Source organism: Galleria mellonella, unplaced genomic scaffold, assembly GCF_026898425.1.
Source record: "Galleria mellonella isolate WM207_F2 unplaced genomic scaffold, CSIRO_AGI_GalMel_v1 utg146, whole genome shotgun sequence".
Classification (NCBI taxonomy): Eukaryota; Metazoa; Arthropoda; class Insecta; order Lepidoptera; family Pyralidae; genus Galleria; species Galleria mellonella.
In genome coordinates this window covers 5,214,729-5,239,198 of record NW_026441999.1, presented here as the reverse complement: position 1 = coordinate 5,239,198, position 24,470 = coordinate 5,214,729, and the positions used below count along the sequence as shown (strand labels likewise).

At 33.0% G+C, this 24,470-nt stretch overlaps 1 protein-coding gene across 1 annotated transcript in view; it reads right to left on the bottom strand.

Moving 5' to 3' along the window:
* LOC113523167 (uncharacterized) overlaps positions 1-24,470 on the bottom strand; it is a 68,231-nt gene that overhangs the window by 20,338 nt on the left and 23,423 nt on the right. The window lies entirely within an intron of this gene.

Here is a 24,470-nt window from a genome sequence, read left to right as displayed (position 1 = left end):
CAAGCGTGGCAACTACTGGCAAAAGCTCCCAATAGAGGGAGGCATATCGAGCCTTTTCAGGAAGAAGATCGTAAGCGCCAAAAATTCCAAAAACTTTTTTTAATATGAACCGCCAGATCTACTGATTTTACACCTTATAGCTTATTTTAGAGTTCAAATTAGAAATGTAATTAACTTTATTAATATTCTTTGTTTTTATCGTAAGTTACAAGCCATTCGGTTTTTTAACGTAACCTCCACCGACTGACAGATCGTAAGTATAATACCTGTCGCTTACAATATAGTACTAGGTTCTTAAGTTTATTGTAAGCTTCCTACTTGGCACTTACGATAATAAATTTATGCAACGTAAGTTAAACTTGTCCCTTGCGGTAGAAACAAAATGCGTTTTGCGTTGGGTTGTTCGTAAACTGTAACATTATTATACTCAAATAAATTAAATATGAATACCATAAACTTTGATAACTATATTAGAAAAGTTGCCAGCAGTTTTGAAAACTTTTGATATTTCGCAAATGACACTGCGTTACACTAAATTGCATAAAATTGCAAGTTTAAGTTAAAATCTGACCAACGCGGCAAAAGCACGCCTTCAAATAAATACAGTCAATCTCAAACTCAAAACGTAAATAAATTTATAAAAAAGTTGCCTGTCGGGTAATCACACTATTGTAGAAACAATAGTAATAAATTGTACTTACCAACTGAATTTAGGGATGTGACTTATTTATATAAAAACTTTTACTTGAAAGATGATGAAACGAAAGATTTAGGTGCAGTAAGTTATCAAAAGTTTAGAAAAATATTTAAAACTGAATTTAACTTAGGATTTCACTTACCAAAGAAAGATAAATGTGGTCAATGTGAGAGAATAAAAAATTTGAATGATGAAGAAAGAAAAAAACGATAGAATCAGTTGCTTACAAGAATCACATTAAGAACAAAGAAAGATCATTAAAGCTATTTCTAGAGGATCAAAAAATAAGCAAAAACTTTTTATGTGCGAGCTATGATCTCGAAAAGGTCTTAACAACACCTCACAGTCAAAGTGTAAATTTCTACTATACTCGAAAGCTATTATAATGAAAGCATTTATGAAAGCGGTACCAGATCTGCATTTTGTTATCTTTGGAATGAAACGAAAGCGAAAAGAAGAAATTAAATCTGTACTATTATCTTTAAATACCTTAAAATGGTTGACGAGAGAAGGACTCAAAATGAAATTGCATTGTACTGTGATAGTTGTGCAGGACAAAATAAAAATAAAACCATGATTTTAATGCTGTATTATTTCATGCAATATCATGCGAGTTTTGTTGAAAAGCTGACTATAAACTTTCTTATTCCTGGACATACGACATGTCAGATGTATGATGCCAATAGATTCTGTGCATGCGACAATAGAAGAATTTGTACAGAAAAGAACCATTAAGGCACCATCTGAATGGCAAACTTTGATTGGAAATGCTCGGACTAATCCAAAAAATATGAGACAATTCTTTTAAAAAATAGTGAAATTAAAGACTGAAATTCCTATACAACAGCCTTCTTACCAAACAAAATTAAAATACAAACAAGCAAGCTGCGTAACGCTAGATTTGATTGAACGATTGAAGGCGACAAATTCTATCTTAAATACGACTATAATGGACCCGAATAAGCTGTTGATGTTCAATCAACAAGCCATTCGTGAACCGAAGACTGCTATCACTGAAAAAAATCCCATTTCGAAGGCAAAATATGAAGATATAAAGAAAATGTGCTAAAAAGGTGTCATACCAGAAGTATATGCAAAAGAATATCTGGATTTGCCCTACGATAAAAACACAAGAGAACGAGACTAATGAAAACGACGACTGAGTTATGTCTTTTTTGGTATTTCATTTTGTTAATAAAGCCAATTCACTTAGAAGTGATTAATGATTTTTTTTTTTTACTTTTTTGTACTTCTGACACTTTGTCCGTCTCTGTCTATCACTGTATCTCGTAAATATAGTTAAAAAAAACTTCACAAAAAATTATTTCTACTATTTCATGATATTTAGGAATTATCGTAATCGACATACTCATATCAGCTCTACCTAATAACAGTCATCAGTTTTAACGTAAGCGACAAATGTATGTGATTTTAGAGTACTGATACAAATCTTAACATTTAAAGTAATAGGGAGGTGCCCACATAACACTTAGTAGAAATTTGAAATTGATGCTATAAATATTTTGAGAAATATTTAAAAAAAACCCTCTCCTGTAAAATATGCAAAATGGCGGTTACGATGTTCTTCCTGAAAAGGCTCGATATGTTCAGCAGTGGACAGTTAATGGCTCGCATGATATGGCCTTGAATGGCAGAGAAGTTGACGGTATGTTATAATTGTCATAAATATACGCGAATAACAGCTGGGACATTTATTTTTTATTGACCAATTTACAAAAAATGTCTGGTACAAAAGGCGGACTTAATACTGTATAGCATTCTCTCCCAGTCAACCTTTGGCAAAACAGAAATTTAATTGAAAAAAATTGAAAATATATACTGTGTATCTCATGCCATCCATCTGTGGCCATTCCGCAGGATTGCTTTATAATGGAAACACAGCTTTGTGTGTACTTTTACTGTAACTTTACTCTAAAAGCAGAGAAGTATGACAACTCTAGTGGGACAGAGGTAGCCATGTAAACAATTTTTATACAATGTCTCACACTGTGGTAATAATAGAGATAATTTATAACAATTATTATTAAGTAAACATATATTATGTCGCCGTCGCCATCATTGCCGTGTGGTCCCGGCATAGAATAGGCCACCCCTTCCTTTCCTATAGGTGTCGTAAAAGGCAACTAAGAGAGGGCGAGGGATGGGCAGCTGCGTCTCTCTTAAAACATCTCCAAAGCGAATTACTATATTTTTGTATCAATAATTCCCTTTATTAAAATAAACTACTAAGATATTATGTATTATTTATTTATGTATTAATGTTTTAAGTATGTGAGGTATTTTTTAAAATTAGGGTATGACGAGACTGATATATTCTTATAGGATAAAAGCCTCTAAACAAAAAAGATTAAAAAAAAAATCTCCAAAGCTTAACTGCGGTTGTCAATCCGCTTGTCAAGCGTGGCAACTACTGTCAAAACCTCCCAAGGGGGAAGCTTCGGCTTGTTCAGCAGTGGACAGTTAAAAGCTGATATGATGATTATGATGAAACATTAAGTAATATCTATTTTTTGTATAAAATTATACTCATAAAAGCCGAGCCGTGATCCGTAACCTATTGTACTGTTTGTTTTGACATTGACTTTGTGTAATTGGACTCCATTATTGTCCGTTAATTCCTTATCTGTGATCTACCAATGTTAACGATGTTGTATGTTGTGTTACATTTAATAAATTAAGATTTTTAATTGGCGGAGATATCGCGTAAATACAAAAAAAAAAATACATTTTTCATTATTTCTTTTATGCAGCTTGAAATGACAAACAAGTTAATGGGATGGCCTATTTGATGGTAAGTGGTTATTGTTAATGAACAGTACCGTGAAAATCACGGAATAGACACACTAATCCCCTGGTTCTTCAACTAGGATACCCTATGCTGTGAGAAACAATGCAATGAATATATGGAGGCATAACCCAAAAGATTCAGAACCGAGCGAATTCAGAAAATTTTGTTTCCTAAATTGTCCTAGCCGGGATACGATTCCCAGGTCTCATTTACGCTAAGTAACGTGCCCACCGGGAGGGGAAAGAGGTTGTTAACAATGGAGTCTAACAGCTTCACTGCTAACAATATACCAATTCAGGTAGACCTCCACGCGGTTTCCCCTGAAAACTGTCGTGGCTGTGCCCTTATTCTAGAATCGGACTGATTTCTAGAGAAAAACACCCCTGACGCGAGGCAAAATGTAAAATAATTTGATAACCCTTACTAATATTATTAATGTGAGTGTGTGTTTGTTGTTACTTCTTAGAACTTTAACAGTTTAACTAATCAATAAGAAATTTACACTACATTATATGAGATTGAGAAGGACATAGGCTACATTTAACTGTGTTACAGAATACATCTCTGTCACGCGGACAAAGTCGGGAGTAAAAGTTAGTGAGGTACATATTTTAACGTCCATTTTATGGACACGAATGTATAAGAACTGAGATTTAATAACAATTTGAAGGTTTAATTTCATTAATTATAGAAGAAGGCAATTAAAACACGAACATATGTTCGCATGTACACAAATATTTTAATATTCTCTCGAGATGCAGTAACAGGTTAAAATTTTCAGTGAAAGTTACATTACGTGGTTAAAATCATGTTTTGTAGCAGTCATAATTTGTTTTAATAACTAGCCAGGTGGGTTTAAAAATCTCCTTTACAAGTGACTTTCAAAAGAACGAAGTCCTTAATTCGTCTGAATTTTTGATATTATTTTTATATTCGATACTTCTTTCTCATTTGTACCAGAGGGAGACTTTGTACAAAAGTCGTCTGCTCGGGTACCTCTGTCCCATTCTTGTTTTTACCGTGAAGTAGTTGCTTGCGTGCCTGAGTTTCGATTAGAAGAGTGGGATATGGTAATGAAATTACAGGGTATAGAGGCATAACATCTTATTCCACAAGAATGGCAACGCATGAAGGGTATCGTGGCCGAAACAGTATACTCTGTTATGTCCATGGTACTGCTCATGTCTATAGGCGACAGTTACCACTTTCCATCAGGTGGGCCGTAATCTGTTTGCCATTCTAAGTTGCATAAAAATGTTACAGGTTATGTCGGCAATTTTGGACCATTTTTCTCCATTCTTTTTTCAATCAATATGGATTGCCGTGTGGTCCCGGCATAGAATTGACCACCCTTTCTTTCCCGTGGGTGTAGTAAGAGGCGACTAAGGGTTATTAATAGTCGAGGGATAGGCAGCAGCGTCCATCTTAAAACGTCACCAAAGCCAAACTATGCCTGTCAATCTGTCTGCCAAACGTGGTCTGGCAAAGCCCCTCAAAAGGGGGAAGTCTATATTTAGCAGTGGACAGTTAAAAGCTGATATGATGATGGTTTACTCCCACGTTGGTTCCATTTCATTTTGCGTCGATTGAAGCCGACATTTTTCTTTGTGGAGTAAAAAAACTGCTGATTGATAAGCAAAATCTATATGTAAACACGCAATATTTGCAATGTAGGGTATCTGAGAAATATCGCGTCATGTACTTATCGGTGCATACACGACTGAAGTTAATTTTTTTACCGAGCTATTATTATACTTGTTCTAAATAGGTTTGTTTATAGAGGAGTTTAGCATTTGCTTGCGACTTAGTACATGTAGACTTTGTAAGTACCTTCTAATAAAACATTCACTAGATTTTAAGTTCAATCTTTCGAGACAGAACTGTGAAAACTTTATATAAATCCGTGCAGTAGTTATCCCGGAATAAAGACACAGCAATACAGATAGTAAAAAAGTAAAAAAAAATCCTTTTTGATTTTATTCTTCTTATTAAGAAGGGGAAAGATATTGTTAGTAATGGAGACTAATAGTCGCATTGTTAGCAAGCTCTGCCAGGTCGACCTCCACGCGGTTTCCCTTGAAAACCATTGTGATTAATACTTGTTGTATTCGTCACGATGGGCTAACCTGCTTTCATATAAATTTATCATCCCTCATTAGTACCTCGCCGGTATATACTGATAGTGCAGGCGGGGTTTCATTCCATTATCATCCATTAAAAATAAAGATATATAACAGATATTACGTACAGACATAGTCTAGTTACAATTTTATTTATATATGTATAGATAGGCGAATTATTAATAAGAACAAAATAACATACTGTTATAAGCCTCGTGAAAGTGCATAATCTTTAGATCGTGCACGTAATTAGTGTGTATTGCGGTACTTATCCTCACTGGTGTAGTGGTTTCAGTACCGGTTAGCGACTATCCAGTTCAGTTCCCGGTTTAAGGAAGCAATTTAAAATGTATAATAATGTAAAAATGTATTTATAATCAAAGCATGTATAAATATAAAATTTAATATTGATTTCTAAACTAAGTTGAGCCTGTACTGTAGAGGACAGGATTCCTTTTACATTATATATGCTTACAAAAATTAATATAGGATTTCTAATAGTACAGAGCATGATGACTAAGTGTCTTTAAGTTATATACAACTTGTCACTTAATATTTAAGATTGTGTTTCAAAAACCAAAACCAGTTATTTTAACTTAAAAAATAAACTACTGATTTTGATAAAATATCTATGGGACCAATATATATTATTGATTATGAATACAGGAATAAAATATTAATTTAAACATAACAAATGAGATAATAAACGATCTGGGGCAAGAATCTATAACATCTACTAGAGGGAGACTTTGTACAAAAGTCGATTGTTTGGGTACCTCTGTCCCATTCGTGTTTCAACCGTGAAGCAGCTGTGTTTGCATGGCTGTGTTTCAGTTTGAAGGGTGGGATATGGCTTGAATTTACAGGGTACAGAAAAATAACACCTGAGTCCTCAGGAATGGCAACGCATGGGGGGTATCATGGGCGAAACAGTATACTCTGTTATGTCCATGCTACTGCTCATGTCTATAGGCGACGGTTACCACTTTCCATCAGGTGGGCCGTCAGCTTGTTTGCCATTCTAAGTTGTATAAAAAAAAAAAACATTACATTTGAACCAATTTAGAAATAGTTTACAAATTGACCAGACCGTGAATCGAACCTAAATACTATACTAGATTTAAGCAATATACTAGATTATAGTAACATAGTTACACCTGTCTACAGGTAAACATTGCACAATGATCTCTCGCAGTTGTCAACTTACGTATTTATAAAGCCTAGTTTTCACTGAGTGAAATCATTAGACCGAGTTCACACGAGCGTCTTGCGTGTAATCTGTAATTATACGATTGCATGCAATCAGATGGAAACAAGGTCAGATAATGCAGTAGTGTGCACTACGGATGTGGAACTTGGAGATTTCTAATCAGCGAAGGTTTTTGTTATCTATTTACTCGTCTTTACGCCAAGTCCCTTTCGAGGTTGGATTTGGTTTTAAATCAACATAAGTCGTTTTGCCATAATTGAAGCCGATTTTTTTGTGGAACATAACTTTTAATAATTATATTTCTATCACATATCCGAAATGCAATTTCATCTGAGAAGAATGAGCAAGAAACTTAAGTGTTGCTTTTTTGAAACGAAAGTGGATTTTATAATTATAATTTAATTCAAATATAAAAAAAAAATCCAAATCTATTTATAACTGACGGAGTTGAAGCAAAATACATAAAAATATACAACCGAATTGGGAACCTCCTTCTAGTAAAGTTAAAGTAATCTTTACATATACTATATATTAATAAACACGAACTTCAGTCTGGTTTTAGGTACTATACAGTAGAATTTCGATTATCCGAATAAAAAAGAAAACCAAAGGTATTCCGTATAATCAAAAATCCGGATAATCGACTTCAAAGTCAAATTAAACGATACATAATTAAATGTTAAGATTTTCTTTATTATGTAAAATGTTTTACGCACGTCACTAGACAATACGAAATAAAAAATTTACGACCTTTATAAGATTTCATATGTAGGTGTATACACTTATTTTTTATTGTATTATATATTCAATTTTTTACTGGATATTATTTAGTTTATCTTTAGCTATACGGTTTTTACCCTTGTACATTCTACAGTTTTCTTTTAACTTCTTAAATGTTGACAGTAAAAGATCTTTTTATGAAATAAGTACGCCATTGTATATTAAATCTTTTAATGTATCCAATATAAATTATACAATATATCCAATATAATTATGTACAATAAAGATTTTTACAATACAATACACTTACATAATACCTATTTACCCATTTAATACCATTTCTAAGTCCGGATAATCGAATATTCGGATAATCGAAATTCTACTGTATAATGTAACGAGGCAGAAAAAAACGATGCTGTCGTGAAAGCATCGGCCCGCTTCCATTCTGTATTGAAAGCAAGAGTCGATCACGTGTGAACTGGCATTGCCGGTAATTATTGTTACTCAGAGATAACCCGTTGCAATTGGTAACCATTTGACCAATTTAAAAAATAAAAGTAACAAGTTTTCATCACAGTCGAAGGAGTTTATTCTATTCTGCTATCATTCGAAATAGTATTTTTTTTAATCCGATACCTTGGTATCTTCTTGTTTCTAAATAATGAATGCATAAAATAAGATATTTTTTCATTTTTATGTTTATTTAATGGGAGTACATTTCACACAAACTTTTCTAATGGACAAACTTTAACCTGCCACTTCGCTCGCGTAATTCTGTGTATAAACTATTATGTAGGCTACATTGCTATATAAAACACCCGTGTACCAAATTTCATTCAAATTCGTTTAGTAGTTTTTGAATGAAAGAGTATCAAACATCCGTTCATACAACCTCTATGTATGAAGTGTGTAAGATGTTTTGGACGAGTGACGCACTCAATCCATTCAATTCAAAACCCGAATCGATTAAGTATCGAGAATTTATTATTACTTATTACATTCGAGTGTTTTATTACGTCATTTCCTTTAATGTGTGTTAATTTAAAGAGAACGAGAGTAAGAAGTATTATTGTACGTAAAGCGATACATTTAATTGGATTTAATCTTTTATCGAGCAATAAAGTCATTCATAAATAAATTCCATGAGTATATTTTAGTGATATTAATCGCGCAATGATCATGATAAAACAGATCATTGATACATATTTAGTTGTTTTTTTGATCCACAAAGAAAAACTGTAGTTTCAATTGCCATAAAATTAATATGAGACTAAAACTATTCTATATTTCTATATTTTATATGAAATAGATACTTAATAATATTAATTATTGTTATTTGAATTATTAATTTCATATTTAGGCTGTAAATGTGACTAGGAACCGGATCGCAAAACTAAGTTTTGTGTTTGGAGGTTTTTTAAAAAACTATAATTTTTCAAAAAACGGTACTGGTTAAAAACTAATTTATTTTGTCAGTAATATTCACATATACTTTTATAAACTGTAATTATTTACAGTTTTTCTCTTCAGAAATTTCGGAGATACGATAGGAATGGTTTTTTTCTCACACTTTCACAATCATAAGTAAAAAACTACGTAGAATAAAAATAAACAATAATCAGTTTTAACATATACTAATGAAGCCCATCAAAATAATATCCCACATGGACTAGTAGGTTAAATTTGAAGTTTTGAGTATCCGTTTTCAAACTTCTAGCATAGAAAATCAAAATACTTTTTTAATTATTTCTATTACAATATGTGCGGGCCGATAATAATTAAAACTACCAAATTTTAAATTGGGGGGAAAGGGATTGTTAGTAATGGAGACTAAAAATCCCATTGCTAGCAATATTCCCAACCAGGTCGACCTCCTCGCGGTTCCCCCTGGAAATCATTATGTTTAATTCTTGTCGAATTCATCATGGTCGGCTAACTGACCTGTATTCATTCTCACCTATCATCTTTCACTGGTGCATCGTCGGTGTATATCGATAGCGCGGGCGGGGTTACCATTCCATTTATAGTATAAAATATAGCAATATAGGTAGCAAAATAAGAGTTCCTTTGTACATTTTTGGTACAGAATCTGAATGTGTTGCTAAGCATATAAAGCTAAGTGTAATTTAACATCAGTTTCAAAAATTCTCTCATTTGTCCTTCCGTTGCGTTGTTTCAAGCGCGTTATTTTAATAACTCATAATTAGAGTCGGCGACTGAACCGAATTTTCATAATTTGTAGGGCGAACAACCGGTCCTTTGCGAAACGGTAATACAAAATGGCGAACAAACGTAACGTCTAATTTGCACACAGTCGTCGATACCATTTTCGTTGCCACTCATAATGGACGCCTAAATATTAATATTAAGTTGCTTTCTAATGTGTCGGAGGTAGGTAGGTATAATGTAGCAATAATATGTATCAAAATAATCATATTTTTTATGGGTGAAAATGGTATGGTAACCCCGCCTGCGCTAACGGGATACACTGGCGGAGCACCAGTGGAGGGTGATCGATGAGAATGAAAACAGGCCAGTTAATCATGATGAATTCATCAGGAATTAACCATGATAGTTTCCAGGGGGAACCGCGAGGAGGTCGACCTGGTTGGGTATATATATGTATATTGCTAACAATGGAATTTTTAGTCTCCATTACTAACAATCCCTTTCCCCCCTAAATGATCATATTAGTTCAACAAAATTACAACAATTCTGCAAGTCAGGATTAATAAGGTTTGAGGTTATTTCTTACAGGTGAAAATGGAATGATAACTCTGCTTGCGCTATTGGTATACGCTGGTGGGGCACCAGTAAAAGATGATAGGTGACGATGAAAGCAGGTCAGTTGGGCCATCGTGACGAATACAACAAGAATTAACCACAATAGGCAGTAATCATAATAGTTTCATACTGTTAAGTATATTGCCAGCAAAGGGGCAATTAGACCCATTCCTAAAAGTCCCTCTGGTAATAAAATATATATCAGAAAATAAGACATCAATTGTTAATGATTGGAGATGGAATGGTACACCTGCCTATATTAAGGGGAAAGGGATTGTTAGTAATGGGGTCTAACTGACTAACTGGAGTCTAACTAACTAACGTTCTAATTTACCAGAGGGAGACTTTGTACAAAAGTCGTTTGCTCGGTTACTTCTGTTCCATTCGTGTTTCAACCGTAAAGCAGTTGTGTTTGCATGGCTGTGTTTCAGTTTGAAGGGTGGGATATGGCGTGAATTTACAGGGTACAGAGGAATAACACCTGAGTCCTCAGGAATGGCAATACATGAGGGGTATCATGGGCGAAACAGTATACTCTGTTATGTCCATGATGCTGCTCATGTCTATAGGCGACGGTTATCACTTTCCATCAGGTGGGCCGTCAGTTAGATTGCCATTGTAGAAACATGAATGGAACAGAGGTACCCAAGCAATCGACTTTTGTACAAAGTCTCCCTCTGTAATCAGTAATCAGTTGACATTGTGGTAAGTTCGCTTGGAATTAAATAGGACATCGTGGAGATTTAACAGACTATATTGATTTAAAAGATATATCAATGTTATTATACTATTTAAATTAATTGCTGGTTATAGGTCTCCCTTAAAGTTTTTTAACTGGACCGCATTGATCGGTAGGCATAAAGTGTTATAGAATTATAGTATAATAATGATAAATTAATACTTTCCGATAGAAAGGCATAGGTACACCGCTATACAGCCTAATGCTCTATAAGAATTTTCGTCATCAATTTTTTTGGCTGACAGTTGACAGAGCGGGTCAACGACCTCGCGTGGGTGTTGCCACTAGGTGTTGCACAAAACCCGCAATGTTACCAGACATTACGTGTTTCATTAAGAAATTGGCGTGATATTGTATAGAACAATAGGCACGACTGACTCAATACAATGTTATTATATTATAACCTTACTATTATAATCCCAGAAACTAATTTAATATGTTAATTAATATTACATATTCAGATATTATTTTTTTATGTGTGGGAATTACAAATTAAACAGTGGAACACTATGCAATGGAAATGGTTAATGAATATTTTTTTTAAGAACGTACCTAACAAAGTATGGCGATGTCACAATTATCTGTTAATTTTTAAAAAGTATTGAAAATGTTTTAATGTTTTGATTGATTATTTAAAGTTTTAGTTTGTAGGCGTACTGTATGTCGTAGAAACATGGACTTTCACACGAAATACAATGAAGAAACTGAAGGCGTTTGAGATGTGGACATATCGTCGTATTTTGAATATCTCATGGCGCGACTGAGTTACAAATATGGAAGTATTGGACAGGCTTGGGTAAAAGTTGGAACTTATGAACATCGTTAAATGTTGGAAAATGTTGTACATCGGTCACGGCGTAATTTAATTATAATTCTACCACTCATTCGGAATACAATTTCGACTGCGAAAAATGAGCACAAAACTGAATTGTTGTTCTTTTTTTTTAAAAACAAATTGTGGATTTTATAAATATAAATAAATTTGTATCAATTATAGATTAACATTTAAATTATTAGTCAAACTAAGACCATTACTGTAAATATTATATTAAAAAAGTGGCCATAAACAGTCAAAATTTAGTATTTTTTATTTTAATATTTGTCACGCCCACTTGCTTCATTTAAATCTCTTTCACATATAAACTGCTAAACCTTTGAATGACCGTCTAGGCCTTCGTTGCTCATAAAGCTAACGACCTAAGATAGAGCCAGCTTTTCCTGCACTCTGACACACAGTCATCCGCCCACACTTTCACTTCATTGTTACTTCAAGGTTCTAATAGAATTTCACACGACAATTCCATTAGAAGATAATGAAAGAAAATATAGGTATACTCTGCACGTTGTAGCGCTGTGCGTTTGACATTTAACATTTTGGCAATTTTAGACGACTACTAATTAACCAGTGGTACAAATTTTTGTATATATCAAGAAATTCGAATCTCTGAATTACAGAATCTATGAATTTTTAAATTCATGTTTGGATCACTGGTTATTTGATTTTGTTTAATTTTGCTATGTATTGTAACACCTGCGTGGATTAAATAATAGTCGGAGAATGATGACTAATATAGAAATTCAGTAAAATATTTACACCTTTGGATCATTAAAAAAAATTTACATTTGCTTTATGCTACAAAAAGGTCGATTAGTAACTTAATAGAGACTTTCGCATAACGAATGTGGTCTTAGGAACTTTTGACACCAGAGGGCGCGCAGTTACACTCGAGTAACAGCATATATATATATAATGTCATTGCTTGCCATGCGAAAGTCGATGGCGTGTGTTACTTAAAAACAAGTAGTAAGATGGCAAAGAACAGGTTGGCACACATACCAACGGTAGACTGCTTGAGGAAATATTGACTGTGTCATTTAGTGCGGCAGTGACGGCGGACATGCCTCTTGTAAATGTAGTCGGTAAATAAATATATAGGTATGCTAATTGTCGTTCATTGGTCATCGTAGCTGGTTCTCAAGCTACGACGCTACACGAGTGATTCCTAAATCAATAAATAAAAGTTAACAAGGTTATTTAGTTGAAAAATAAGTGATATTTAAACCAACTTTCTGGAGTAGAGGGATTGTAAGTAATGGGGAGCGTAATCCCCATTGCTAGCATCTGTATCTATCTTGTCAGGTTGATTTTCTGCGGTAGAGAGGGAGGGATGTTCTTCCTTGGAAACCACTAAGTTTAATTATTTAATGAATTCGCCACGATAGTCAAACTGACCTGATCTTCATCATGCCATCAGCCAGTTACTACGGCATTGTATACCATTCTAATATCATTCATAAAAACTCATTCCTTTTTTATCCTTATTCAACACTTCTACTGTACCAGCGTAAACCAATATCGCAGTTGGAGTTACCATTCTATTTACATTTCATAAAAATAATGAAAACATTAACTTAGTATCTTTAAAATTCCACAGAGTTGACGTTTGTTTGTGTCATCTATATGTTTTGACCAGAGACATTCTGATAAGAACTGGTATTCCATAACATTTTTAAAAACATGTCCACCTTTTTTTAACCTATTAGAATACATTAGTTAAGTAACCTAACCAGTCCTTTAGCAACATTGCTTTAAGCATTGCTCATTTAACATATAAAATAAGTCGCAACCGGTCATGCTGGCATATCTCACGGTCGACGCCATTTTGGATTATTTTGACAGCTGACTTGTTCTGGCGGGAACTTTGATGTTAAGTAATTGTCTATGCTTGAGTAACAGATTTGACACGCTAGAGTGATGTGATGACGTGGTGAATGTTTACAATTTAGGTAAGCGGATTCGTATAATCGTTGCCCGTTAATTTATAGTAAAAAAAAGTGTTATACAGGTGGAGGCATAAAGTAATTAAACTAGATTATTTCTATATTATACAAGAAATTGTAAAACTTATTACTGATAGTATATCACTAGATTAATAAAGTTAATTTAAGTTAAAATATTAAAATTTTGTCTCTGTACCCAGTAATGTCATTACCGTTTAGTGACATTATTTCATATAGGTAGGTACTAGCCTTATCTCACAATTTGTTCGCGTGAATCAGTATACAAAGTATTCTATAATTTTTAAGATCTGTCCGTGTATCAAATTTATTTAAAATCCGTTCAGTAGATTTCGCGTGAAAGAATAACATACATTCATCCATCATAAATTTTCGCAGTTACAACTACAGTAATAGTAGAAGACTATAGAAGGCTATTTTGCTGTGTGTTCCTGGCAATAGAAAGGGTCATCCCTTTATGTCCTATGGGTATCGTAAGAGGCGACTAAGGGAATTAAAGGTCGAAGGATGAGCAGCAGCGCCTCTCTTTAAACATCACCAAAGCCTAACTGGTGTTGCCAATCCGTTTGCCAAACGTGGCAACTATTGGCAACACCTCGTTCATGGGGGAGGCCTATATCTAGCAGTAGACAGTTAACAACTGATATAATAATATAAAAAAGAAGACTAGTAGTAAAATAAATAAAAAAAATAATTATACATTTGGTGTGGGTTGTATATAACTAGACTATGATGCTCTCTAAAATTTTAAGTTGTTTATATAAAGTTTTCAACCTGTATAGACCTTCGAACCAAAAAAAACTCATTAGACATTCCTTAATAGTTACTCAGCTGACGAGTTAACAAGAACTACGGAGTTAAATTTTTTAACCATTAATTGCACTTTAATTTTCTATTTAATTAACGATTTTACTATTAGTCAATTAAAAAATATATTCAATCGAGTCTATTCATATAAAAATGTTCTTGTCTATGGTTTAACCTGCTTGCTGGCTCGTAATTAACACAAAATGGCGGCGTGTTAGGCAATTGCTCAATTAATTGCTGTATAATACTAGGCTATAAGAATTGAAATATAGCTGCTGACGGCATATCAAACTAGTTTAAAGACGAGATTGTATCAGTAATATTACAAAATATAAAAATAATTGGTACACACTTTTACACAGAACGATATGTGATCCCATGAAATTTACATATATGTATATTTATAATGTTATAAAATTATTATCTTACTACGCCATAAACATACAGATTAACTTCATCTGCTGTGTACAATTAATAAGAAATTATCTACTGATATGACGTCATGAAAAAACCACGCAGGTAGTCTATGACAAAACTCTATGGTCATCAAGTAGTTATGGGTATAAAAAAAATATATATGCACATAATGCAGTAATTAATAACAATACATTTCATAGACATATAACGTTAACAATCTTACTAATATAAAAAAATGTACCTAAACATTTTATGTACATAGAACATATTTACGAAAATTTTATATGAAGGTTCATAATAAGAGCCATCGAAGCCAAAACAACAACTTTTAGAATTTTTGTCCGTCTGCCTGTATTTTATTTTCGACATTATGTAAAAACTATTGCAACAAATTGGTCATAGTGACACAGACGTGTTCCTGAAGATGTACTTTAAAATCTGATATATGTTTATTTATTTATTTAAAGGAACACCAACAGCATATTGCATTATAACATATATAACAAACACAATATTAAGGTACTCACAGCATTTACTTTAAAATAGTTATACAGTGCGAGAAAATGAAGTAATAATTATAATGAATTAAATAACACTAGACTACAAATATTTTAAAAGTTGCGTTATTAGTTATAGAAATATACATGTAACCTAAGTTGTGAGCAATATCAGTAAATACGATTATAAGTGAATTAAATTAACAAATATTAAAAAATATATTCTACTTCTGAAATCCATGCGTATTAAATAACGGAAAAACAGCTAGGTATAAATAAATAACGGTTTAACATATTTATTTCTCAAAAGAATAAAAATATTCATTTAAATGAGATTACAGGTAATTAAAACTAATTATTTTATCTGTAGTGTTTGTATATATACAGTAAGTATAATATATTGTCTCATATACACCAGTAGAGGGGGCAGCCGTCAACCGGTAGTCTGACGTTAACAGTCGGTAGTATTGGATATGCGCCTGCGCTTGGAACTGGATGTAGTAGTGAGTTAGTGCAACAAAATATTGTTAAATTAACCCTTTTGTGTGATAGTGATAGTGATAGTGAACACTACACTATCATATTGCTAAATATTTAGTACTCTAATATTGTTAAATAAATTGTTATTTTAAATTTTATATTTATCAAAATATACGTGTCGTGGCAGCCTTTAATTAAGGCAGCATTTTAAAATGTAACCATATTATCATATATTTTAAATTAATATAAATGCTACGCTTTGTTTGTTGTCTTTAAATAAATAAATAAAATGTGTCAGATGGACCGAGAAGATGCGCGTGCCTTTGGGAACTTATTTTCAGGCTGTAACCTCATTGAGAAATGTGTCAATGATGCAAAAAGGCAATAGCGTTTCTGCATCACTGTGGTACACATATAATATTTCATTTTCATATACGTACATATTATGTTATATAAAAAAATTGTGTATCTCGTTCTGTTGTTAAATCTTCTTTATATATATATATATATATATATATATATATATATATATATATATATATATATATATATATATAGGTATAAAAAGACTGCAGGTCAGTTGGCCCACCATTATGAATTAGACAAGAATTAACCATGATGGTTTCCAGGGGAAACCGCGTGGAGATCGACCTAAGAGGGTATATTGCCAGCAATGGGGCAATTAGATCTCATTACTAATAATCCCTTTCTCCCTTCCTTTCCCTCCCATCTGTTTATATTGTAGCCGGCAGCATAACGCGGTGTACAAAGAAAAACATCGTTTTAATGAAAATTGGTATGTGCATGTATGTGATAAGGTTTAAAGATATAATTTTGTAGAGAGATCCTTATACATATATCATATTTGCATCCTTTATCTCTCTGTCTTAGATGTCATTTCTTTAAGATAAATTTTATTTTGTACTTTGATCAAATACTAAAATAATCAATGCATATACGTAAGTACATACATCGTCATCATCTTATCAGCCGTTAACCGTCCATTGCTGAGCGTAGGCCTGCATTTTGCGCAATTGGCAAGCGCAGTTAGGCTTTGGTGACGTTTTAAACATTGCTGCCTATCTTTCAACAATTAAAATTTCTTATGACATCCACAAGATAAGATGGGGTGGCTTATTCTATGCCGGGTCCGACTAACCTGTTCTTATTCTTACCTATCATCTCTCACTGGGGGGAAAGGGATTGTTAGTAATGGGAGCTAACAACTCCATTGCTAGTAATGTACCCTCTCGGGTCCCCCTCCACGCGTTTCCACCTGGAAACCATCGTGATTAATTCTCGTGGAATTCGTCACGATGGGCTAACTGACCTGTTTTCACTCTCAGCTATCACTTCTCACTGGTGCCCCGCCAGCGTATACTGATAGCGCAGCAGGCGGGGTTACCATTCTATTATCACCCATTAAAAATCATCTATATATATTAAAAGTAATGTTTATGTATTATATGTGCATCTTATGTGTATATTATATTTATATTGTGTATTGCCTTAATGTGTTACTATTTTCACATATTTTTCACCACATCTGCCCTTCATACGCTTTTTGTTTTTACCCAATGGTTAGCTGGTAGAGAATGCCATATGGCATTAAGCTCGCCATTTGTACAAAATTTTATTGTGCAATAAAGAATAAATAAATAAATAAATATACCGCTAACGTATCAATATAGAATAAAGAGGTTACCATAATCGTTTATTTAAAAAAAAAATTCAAATCAGTCCCAGCTTCTTGGCAGTAGAAACAGAAACAAGAAATCTCTATCTGTGAACCAGTAATTCAGTCACATGATTCTATTGTTCAGTAAATGTTATCCGAACCTTATCTGTCTTAAACAGATGTGCAAGCATGCGAGCTGTCTGTCTGTATTGCAGCTTATAGCGATAAGTAATTAATTTTCAATCTTTAAAAATGGAAAGGAACACATTTTGAATATACTTTTTGTTTATGTTACGAGATATGATTTCTTCTTCATTTAGTTTACTCGTTGAATGTAATTATTTTTTATTAAAGTCTCAGTAAAAAGGTATGCATCAAATAAAGTTTTAATGGTACAATATCAGGGTTTGTTAATAAAAAATATTATACTATATGTATTTAATTTCATTCCTCATTCAGCAGCAATGAATTGTTTTTAATTTTTATTAAGTATTATAATTCTTAAGGGATCTAAACATCTTTACGATGTGGCGAAAAAAACTTTTTTGTAAAGTTAATCAGTAATGAATATTTTATACATAAAACAAAATAATCAAATTGATAATTAGACTTACAAAAAAATTCTTTTTTTTTTCAAAAAATATAAGAATAATGTACTAAGTACTCGAAAGTGTTAGAGCTGCCTTTGCGAATTAAATATAGAAGATATCTCATAAGATGTAGGCACTGATTAAGTGATAACGGACACAATAGGCGGGAAACGCACACATACACAGGTATATATGTAAATTAACTCATCCGTAGTTGAGAATTAAAGTTTTAATTAAATGTCATTTTTTTTTAAAGATGTAGAGTGTGTAGATACTGGGATTTCACGCCCATAATTGGATCTGTCAAAATAGTGATGAACCTTCGTAGTAAAGACTTTGTGCAGTCAATATTTATCACTTTATCACTACAGTCTTTAATTTATATTATATATTATAAAGAGGAAAGATTTGATCGTTTATTTGTTTGTTTGTAATGGATAAACTCAAAAACTACTCAACCGATTTTAAATATTCTTTCACCTAGACTTTCATATAGAAAGCTAAATAATAAGCGAATAACAGATCTTTATATATTATTTTAAAAAATTCTATTTACCCGTGCGAAGCCGGGTCGGAGCGCTAGCGAAAAGATAAACAAGTTTGACGAAATTATAACACACACAATTATAAATACTTCCAACTAGGTATCCCAGGGGGAAAGGGATTGGTAGCAATGGAGTTTGACAGCCCCATTGCTAGCAATATGCCCTATTAGGTCGACTTCCACGTGGTTCCCCCTGGAAACCGTCGTGAACAATTCTTGTTGAATTTGTCACGGTGGGCTAACTCACCTACTTTATCCTCACCTATCATCCTTCACTGGTGCCCCGCCGGTGTATACCGATAGCGCGGGTGGGGTTACCAATTCATTATCAACCCTTAAAAAAAAATAGGTATCCTAGGTCGTAGGTATCAGATGATAGGATATCAGGTCCACCTCCGCGCGGTTCCTCCTGGAAACCATCGTGGTTAATTCTAGTGTAATTCGTCACGATGGGCTAACTGACCTGCTTCATCGTCCTCTGTCATCCCTCACTGGTGCTCCGCCAGCGTATACCGTTAGCGCAGGCGGGGTGACCCACCCATTAAAAAAAATATGGATATCGATCCTATATCTATATATTGGGTATTTTAACTAAACTAATCAATTTAATTGCTTCTTCTGTTCACGGGTTTTTTGAAAATTTGCATGTATTCATTCGCTTTTGATGTTGACTGTACCGTCGTGCACGATCATGCTTTAACAATGTTTGTGCGTAACTTACACTTGGACAAATAAATTATTATGAAATGACGAATATTTTAAGAATGTGACATTGAAATGTTATCTGATATACTCGTACTGATATAAAGTTTAATTGGTTGTTTATTATTCAGAGCTAACAGTTAAACCTTTAGGAAGGAAGGTTAGAATGATAGAGAGCGGATTCTTTCACGGATTTAAAAAAAAATTTGTACTTGATTTATTTTTATCGAAATTTAAAAACATGGCTGCTTATTTAGAAAAAAAACCCAACTTGAGGTAGAAAAATTATACCTAATATCATTCGGGGTGATGTAAAGGTTCTAACGACACTTCATAGGCATTTAGAAGTCATGGTAGAACAGGCACACACACATAACCCTGAAAACATTACCCTCCTTCTTTGAGTAGTCGTATAATAATACAGACATACAGAATTAAAGTTGGTGTTTTTTTGTGAAACATAATTTAAATAAAGGACCTAAAGTGAAGAAGATAATGCAGTTTACATTTACAAATTCCTCACAATACACAAATATGGTACTTCAAACAAAACTATCCATTAATGATTTTGCGATTTGCCGACAATAAAAAACGAACAAAAACAAATGGTTTAATCAACAAAATGATTGTTAAATGACCACCGACACTGATGAATTGTCTTTGGTTCGGTGACAAATCGACCTCGCCTTGACCTTGAGATGTGACGAAGGCCGCCATTTTCATGATAATTTGGGTTTTAGAAGTAATTATTCTTTTAAATATGTAGATGATTTACCACATCGTTGTCTGTTTGTTTGTAAACAAAAAGGTAAATCTGAATGGATGCAGACGTAAGACTGATGTAAGAAAACGTTCAAGTATTAGGTAACGCAATTTTTGAAGACTTTTGACCCTCACATGTAATGCACTATAACATTTTTCTCTACCTCTTTTCCCCTCTTTAAACGTTACGTAACACCAAAGTGACCATTTTTAGTTAACAGTCACGACACTAAGAAATACTGGTAATGAAAACAAAATAAAAATGACGTACAATACAGACTAGGAATTCCCCGTAAAACATAAACATAAATAAATAAGACATTGTTTTTGATTTTTCAAATTTGGAATTTATCACAAAAGAAAGTAGCAAAACAGTTTATAGATAATTAGATATTGTTTTTTTTTTTTTCAAAATTGGAATTTATCACAAAAGAAAGTAGCAAAACAGTTCAATAGCTAAAATTTAAGATTTATTAGAGGTTTGATGTTTTTATGAATAAGGGGGTAGGTCTATGGTCGGAGCAGTTTCTGTACAGACATACCTTCGTACGAAGTTTCCTTTTTGTAACACTGTCAATTGTCATATAATATTATGAGACTCTAAGATGATTTAAAATATTCCTTGTGCACGTATGTTTTTGGATCAAATTCCAATAAAGTATTATAGCGTTCAGCTAATTATCAACGATAAAACTATAGTTATCCTTCTTACTAACCTTTCAAAGTCATGGCCGAAGTTATTGTTTTTAATATTGAAAATTAACGTAATAAACCATAAGACAAACGAATGACCTTCGACCACAAGGGAAATATTTCCAATGATGTAATTTTTAACACATCACGACATGTGAAATATGTCGACACAATTTACATCGTACATTCTGAATTTAAAGTTATTTATGTTTGTAACTGTCTTCGGACTATTATCTACCCATAATAATGTTCTTTTTTTAAATTATGAAAAATACGAAATAACGCACAGGTATATAAATAAATCGACAACATCTGAATAAAACAAAAAGTATGACGAAGTAAAAAAAAAGTAACATACCATTAGTGTGCGAAATGAATAGGATTCATATAGGTAGAAATAAAAATCAGTAGCATTCTTATTTTGTATTTTTTTTTCTTAATTATAATCTTTTGCAGGAAGCAATGAAGAGTATTTATATACATATCTATATTTTAAGGTAGTACTTCATTAGTGATACTGTACAGAATTCACAAAGAAACATGGAAGTAAAATGATAAAAATTCGAATATCCCATAATAATATTATAGGGCGCATTCAGAAGTCGCTATACTGGCAGTAAAATAAATGTTTCAATTCTACTAATAGAACACTCTCTCTCTATTTCGATTAATACTTTCATATCGATGAACAATAGAAGAACGATTTAAGATATATTGATGTATTGTGTAAAACATACTCGTAATATGGCCAGAAAGGAAGTTAAGGTGTTATATATGGATAGATATGAACTATAGTAAGCGGCATATATACAATTTTCCAAAATAATTGAAGAAAATTACACTTTCGTTTTATATACAGCTGACTGGGGAAAATATAGGTATAAAATAGAGTTTCCATACAAGAAAATCATCCTCACACGCTTGATCCTAAATGGTCGCATACAGTGCGGTTTTAAAGGAATTTTCTCCCGTGAACGCTCAGGTTGTGGAATGAGCTCCTTGCCGAGGTTTTTCCTAGAGACTACAGTATGGAATTCTTCAAAAAGGGTATGCAGGGTTTCTTCAGGGTCGGCAACGCGCACGTGACATCCCTAGTTTTGCAGGGGTCTAAAGGCTACAGTGACCGTTTACCATCAGATGAGTTGTCATATGTGTTTGCCAACATTATGGTAAAAAATAAGCTTAAATTTAAAAATTTGAATTTTATACTACCTACTTATGATTAAAAAAAAAACTGAATTATTTGAAAAAGACGGAAGTACATTTTAGAACTCAACATTCTTAATTTGAATATAGATACCCATGTAATTATATTTTAAAATAGAATATGAATAGCTTTCTGATACATTGAAAAAGCCTCATTAAAAATTAAACAAAGGAACAACAATAGATGTTGGCACTACTTTTTTTTTAAATTAGGCAATTCAATTAGATACTTTAGCCATACCATAAACCACAAACACGTATAAATTGTCGAGGTTTGTCACGTAGCCGCTATCATAGAGTACTGTGTGTCCAACACTATGGTCGATGATGTCATTCTAATAGCCAAGAGCAATACAAGTTATCTGTGGTTTTGCGACACGTTCCGAGCCACGATCGACTGGTCAAAACAACTTCGCATTTGTAAAATGTTTATTTGTAGATAATTCTATAACTGGATTTTGTTTACCGCTCCAGCGAAGGTGTTATACTGTTAGTTTTTTTTTATACAACTTAGAATGACAAACAAGCTGACGGCCCACCTGATGGAAAGTGGTAACCGTCGCCTATAGACATGAGCAGTACCATGGGCATAATACAACCATGGAGGTCGATCTGGTTAGGTATACCTAACCAGATCGACCTCCATGCGTTCCCCCCGGAATTCACCATCATGACAGCATGATGATGAATTCATCATGATAGGCTAACTGGTCTGTTTTCATTCTCATCTATCACCCTTCACTGGTGCTCCGCCAGCGTATCCCGTTAGCGCAGGCGGGGTTACCATACCATTTTCATCGACAAAAAAAATATACACGCTGGTGGTATGTATTAGTGCGACCTGCCAGTTTGCTTGTCAGAAATTTAGGCCATATAATTCCTAAGATAAAATTCAAATTGAATAAACAAAAATAACTTATCTACCTAAGCGGTTTTTTTTGTAAAATATGTTTTATTTAATGTACTTTAACAACAATAAAAAAATATATTGAGGAAGATGTAACAAATGTATTTCATTGTAAAGTTAAAGACAAGGCCATTCGGAAAGAACTGAGGTCTACAATACACGTAAATGTTTCACTAGAATCTATTAGGTATATTATACAATGTTTCAGACGAGGTCTTACATATAATTAAATTAATTATACACATATTAAAACTATTTTTTGTTTAATATTGACTAATATTATAAATGTGAAAATTTGTTTATCTCTTAAAGAATCTTCATAAAATTTGGAGAAGACTATAAGGATACTCTTCGTCCTGACAATCTATACCTATCTATCTATATAAGAACCCTATGCTGTATATATATATATATATATATATAAATTTTGTGTGCATATTGGGTAAGTCTGAGAATCGGCCTCTATTTTTCGTACCCCTCAAGGATAAGGGTGACACAACCCTAAATATTTCTTTAAAGGGTGACACAACCTTAAAACCGCTTAGGTAGATAAGTTATTTTTGTTTATTCAATTTGAATTTTATCTTAGGCATTATATGGCCTAAATTTTTGACAAGCAAACTGGCAGGTCGCACTAATACATACCACCAGCGTGTATATTATATTATATATATATATATATATATATATATATATATATATATATATATATATATATATATATATATATATATATATATATATATATATATATATATATATATTTTGTGTGCATATTGGGTAAGTCTGAGAATCGGCCTCTATTTTTCGTACCCCTCAAGGATAAGGGTGACACAACCCTAAATATTTCTTTTATTTGTCAATTTTTTTATTTTTTATTTTATTGTGATTTAGCATTGCAAAATACATACAAATTCAAATTTTCACGCTTTTATGAGCAACCACTGTTTTTTAATCGCGATTTTTATATGCCGCAATAGGGTTGCAAGATGACAATCGATTATAATAATTGTCGTAAGAGAAATTTTCATGTATAGTTCTAGAAATAATGTATATGGTAAAACAACGTTTGCCGAGTCAGCTAGTGTATATATATATATATATATATATATATATATATACAGCATAGGGTTCTTCAAAAAGAGATAAAGAGGTTCCTTCATGGTCGGCAACGCGCACGTAATGATGTTTCAGGCGTTCATAGGCTACGGTAACCGCTTGCCAACAGGTGGGCCCTATGCTTGTTTGCCATCTCAGTGGTATAAGAAAAAAATCCTGGCCACGTGGACAAAGTCGCGAGTAAAAGCTA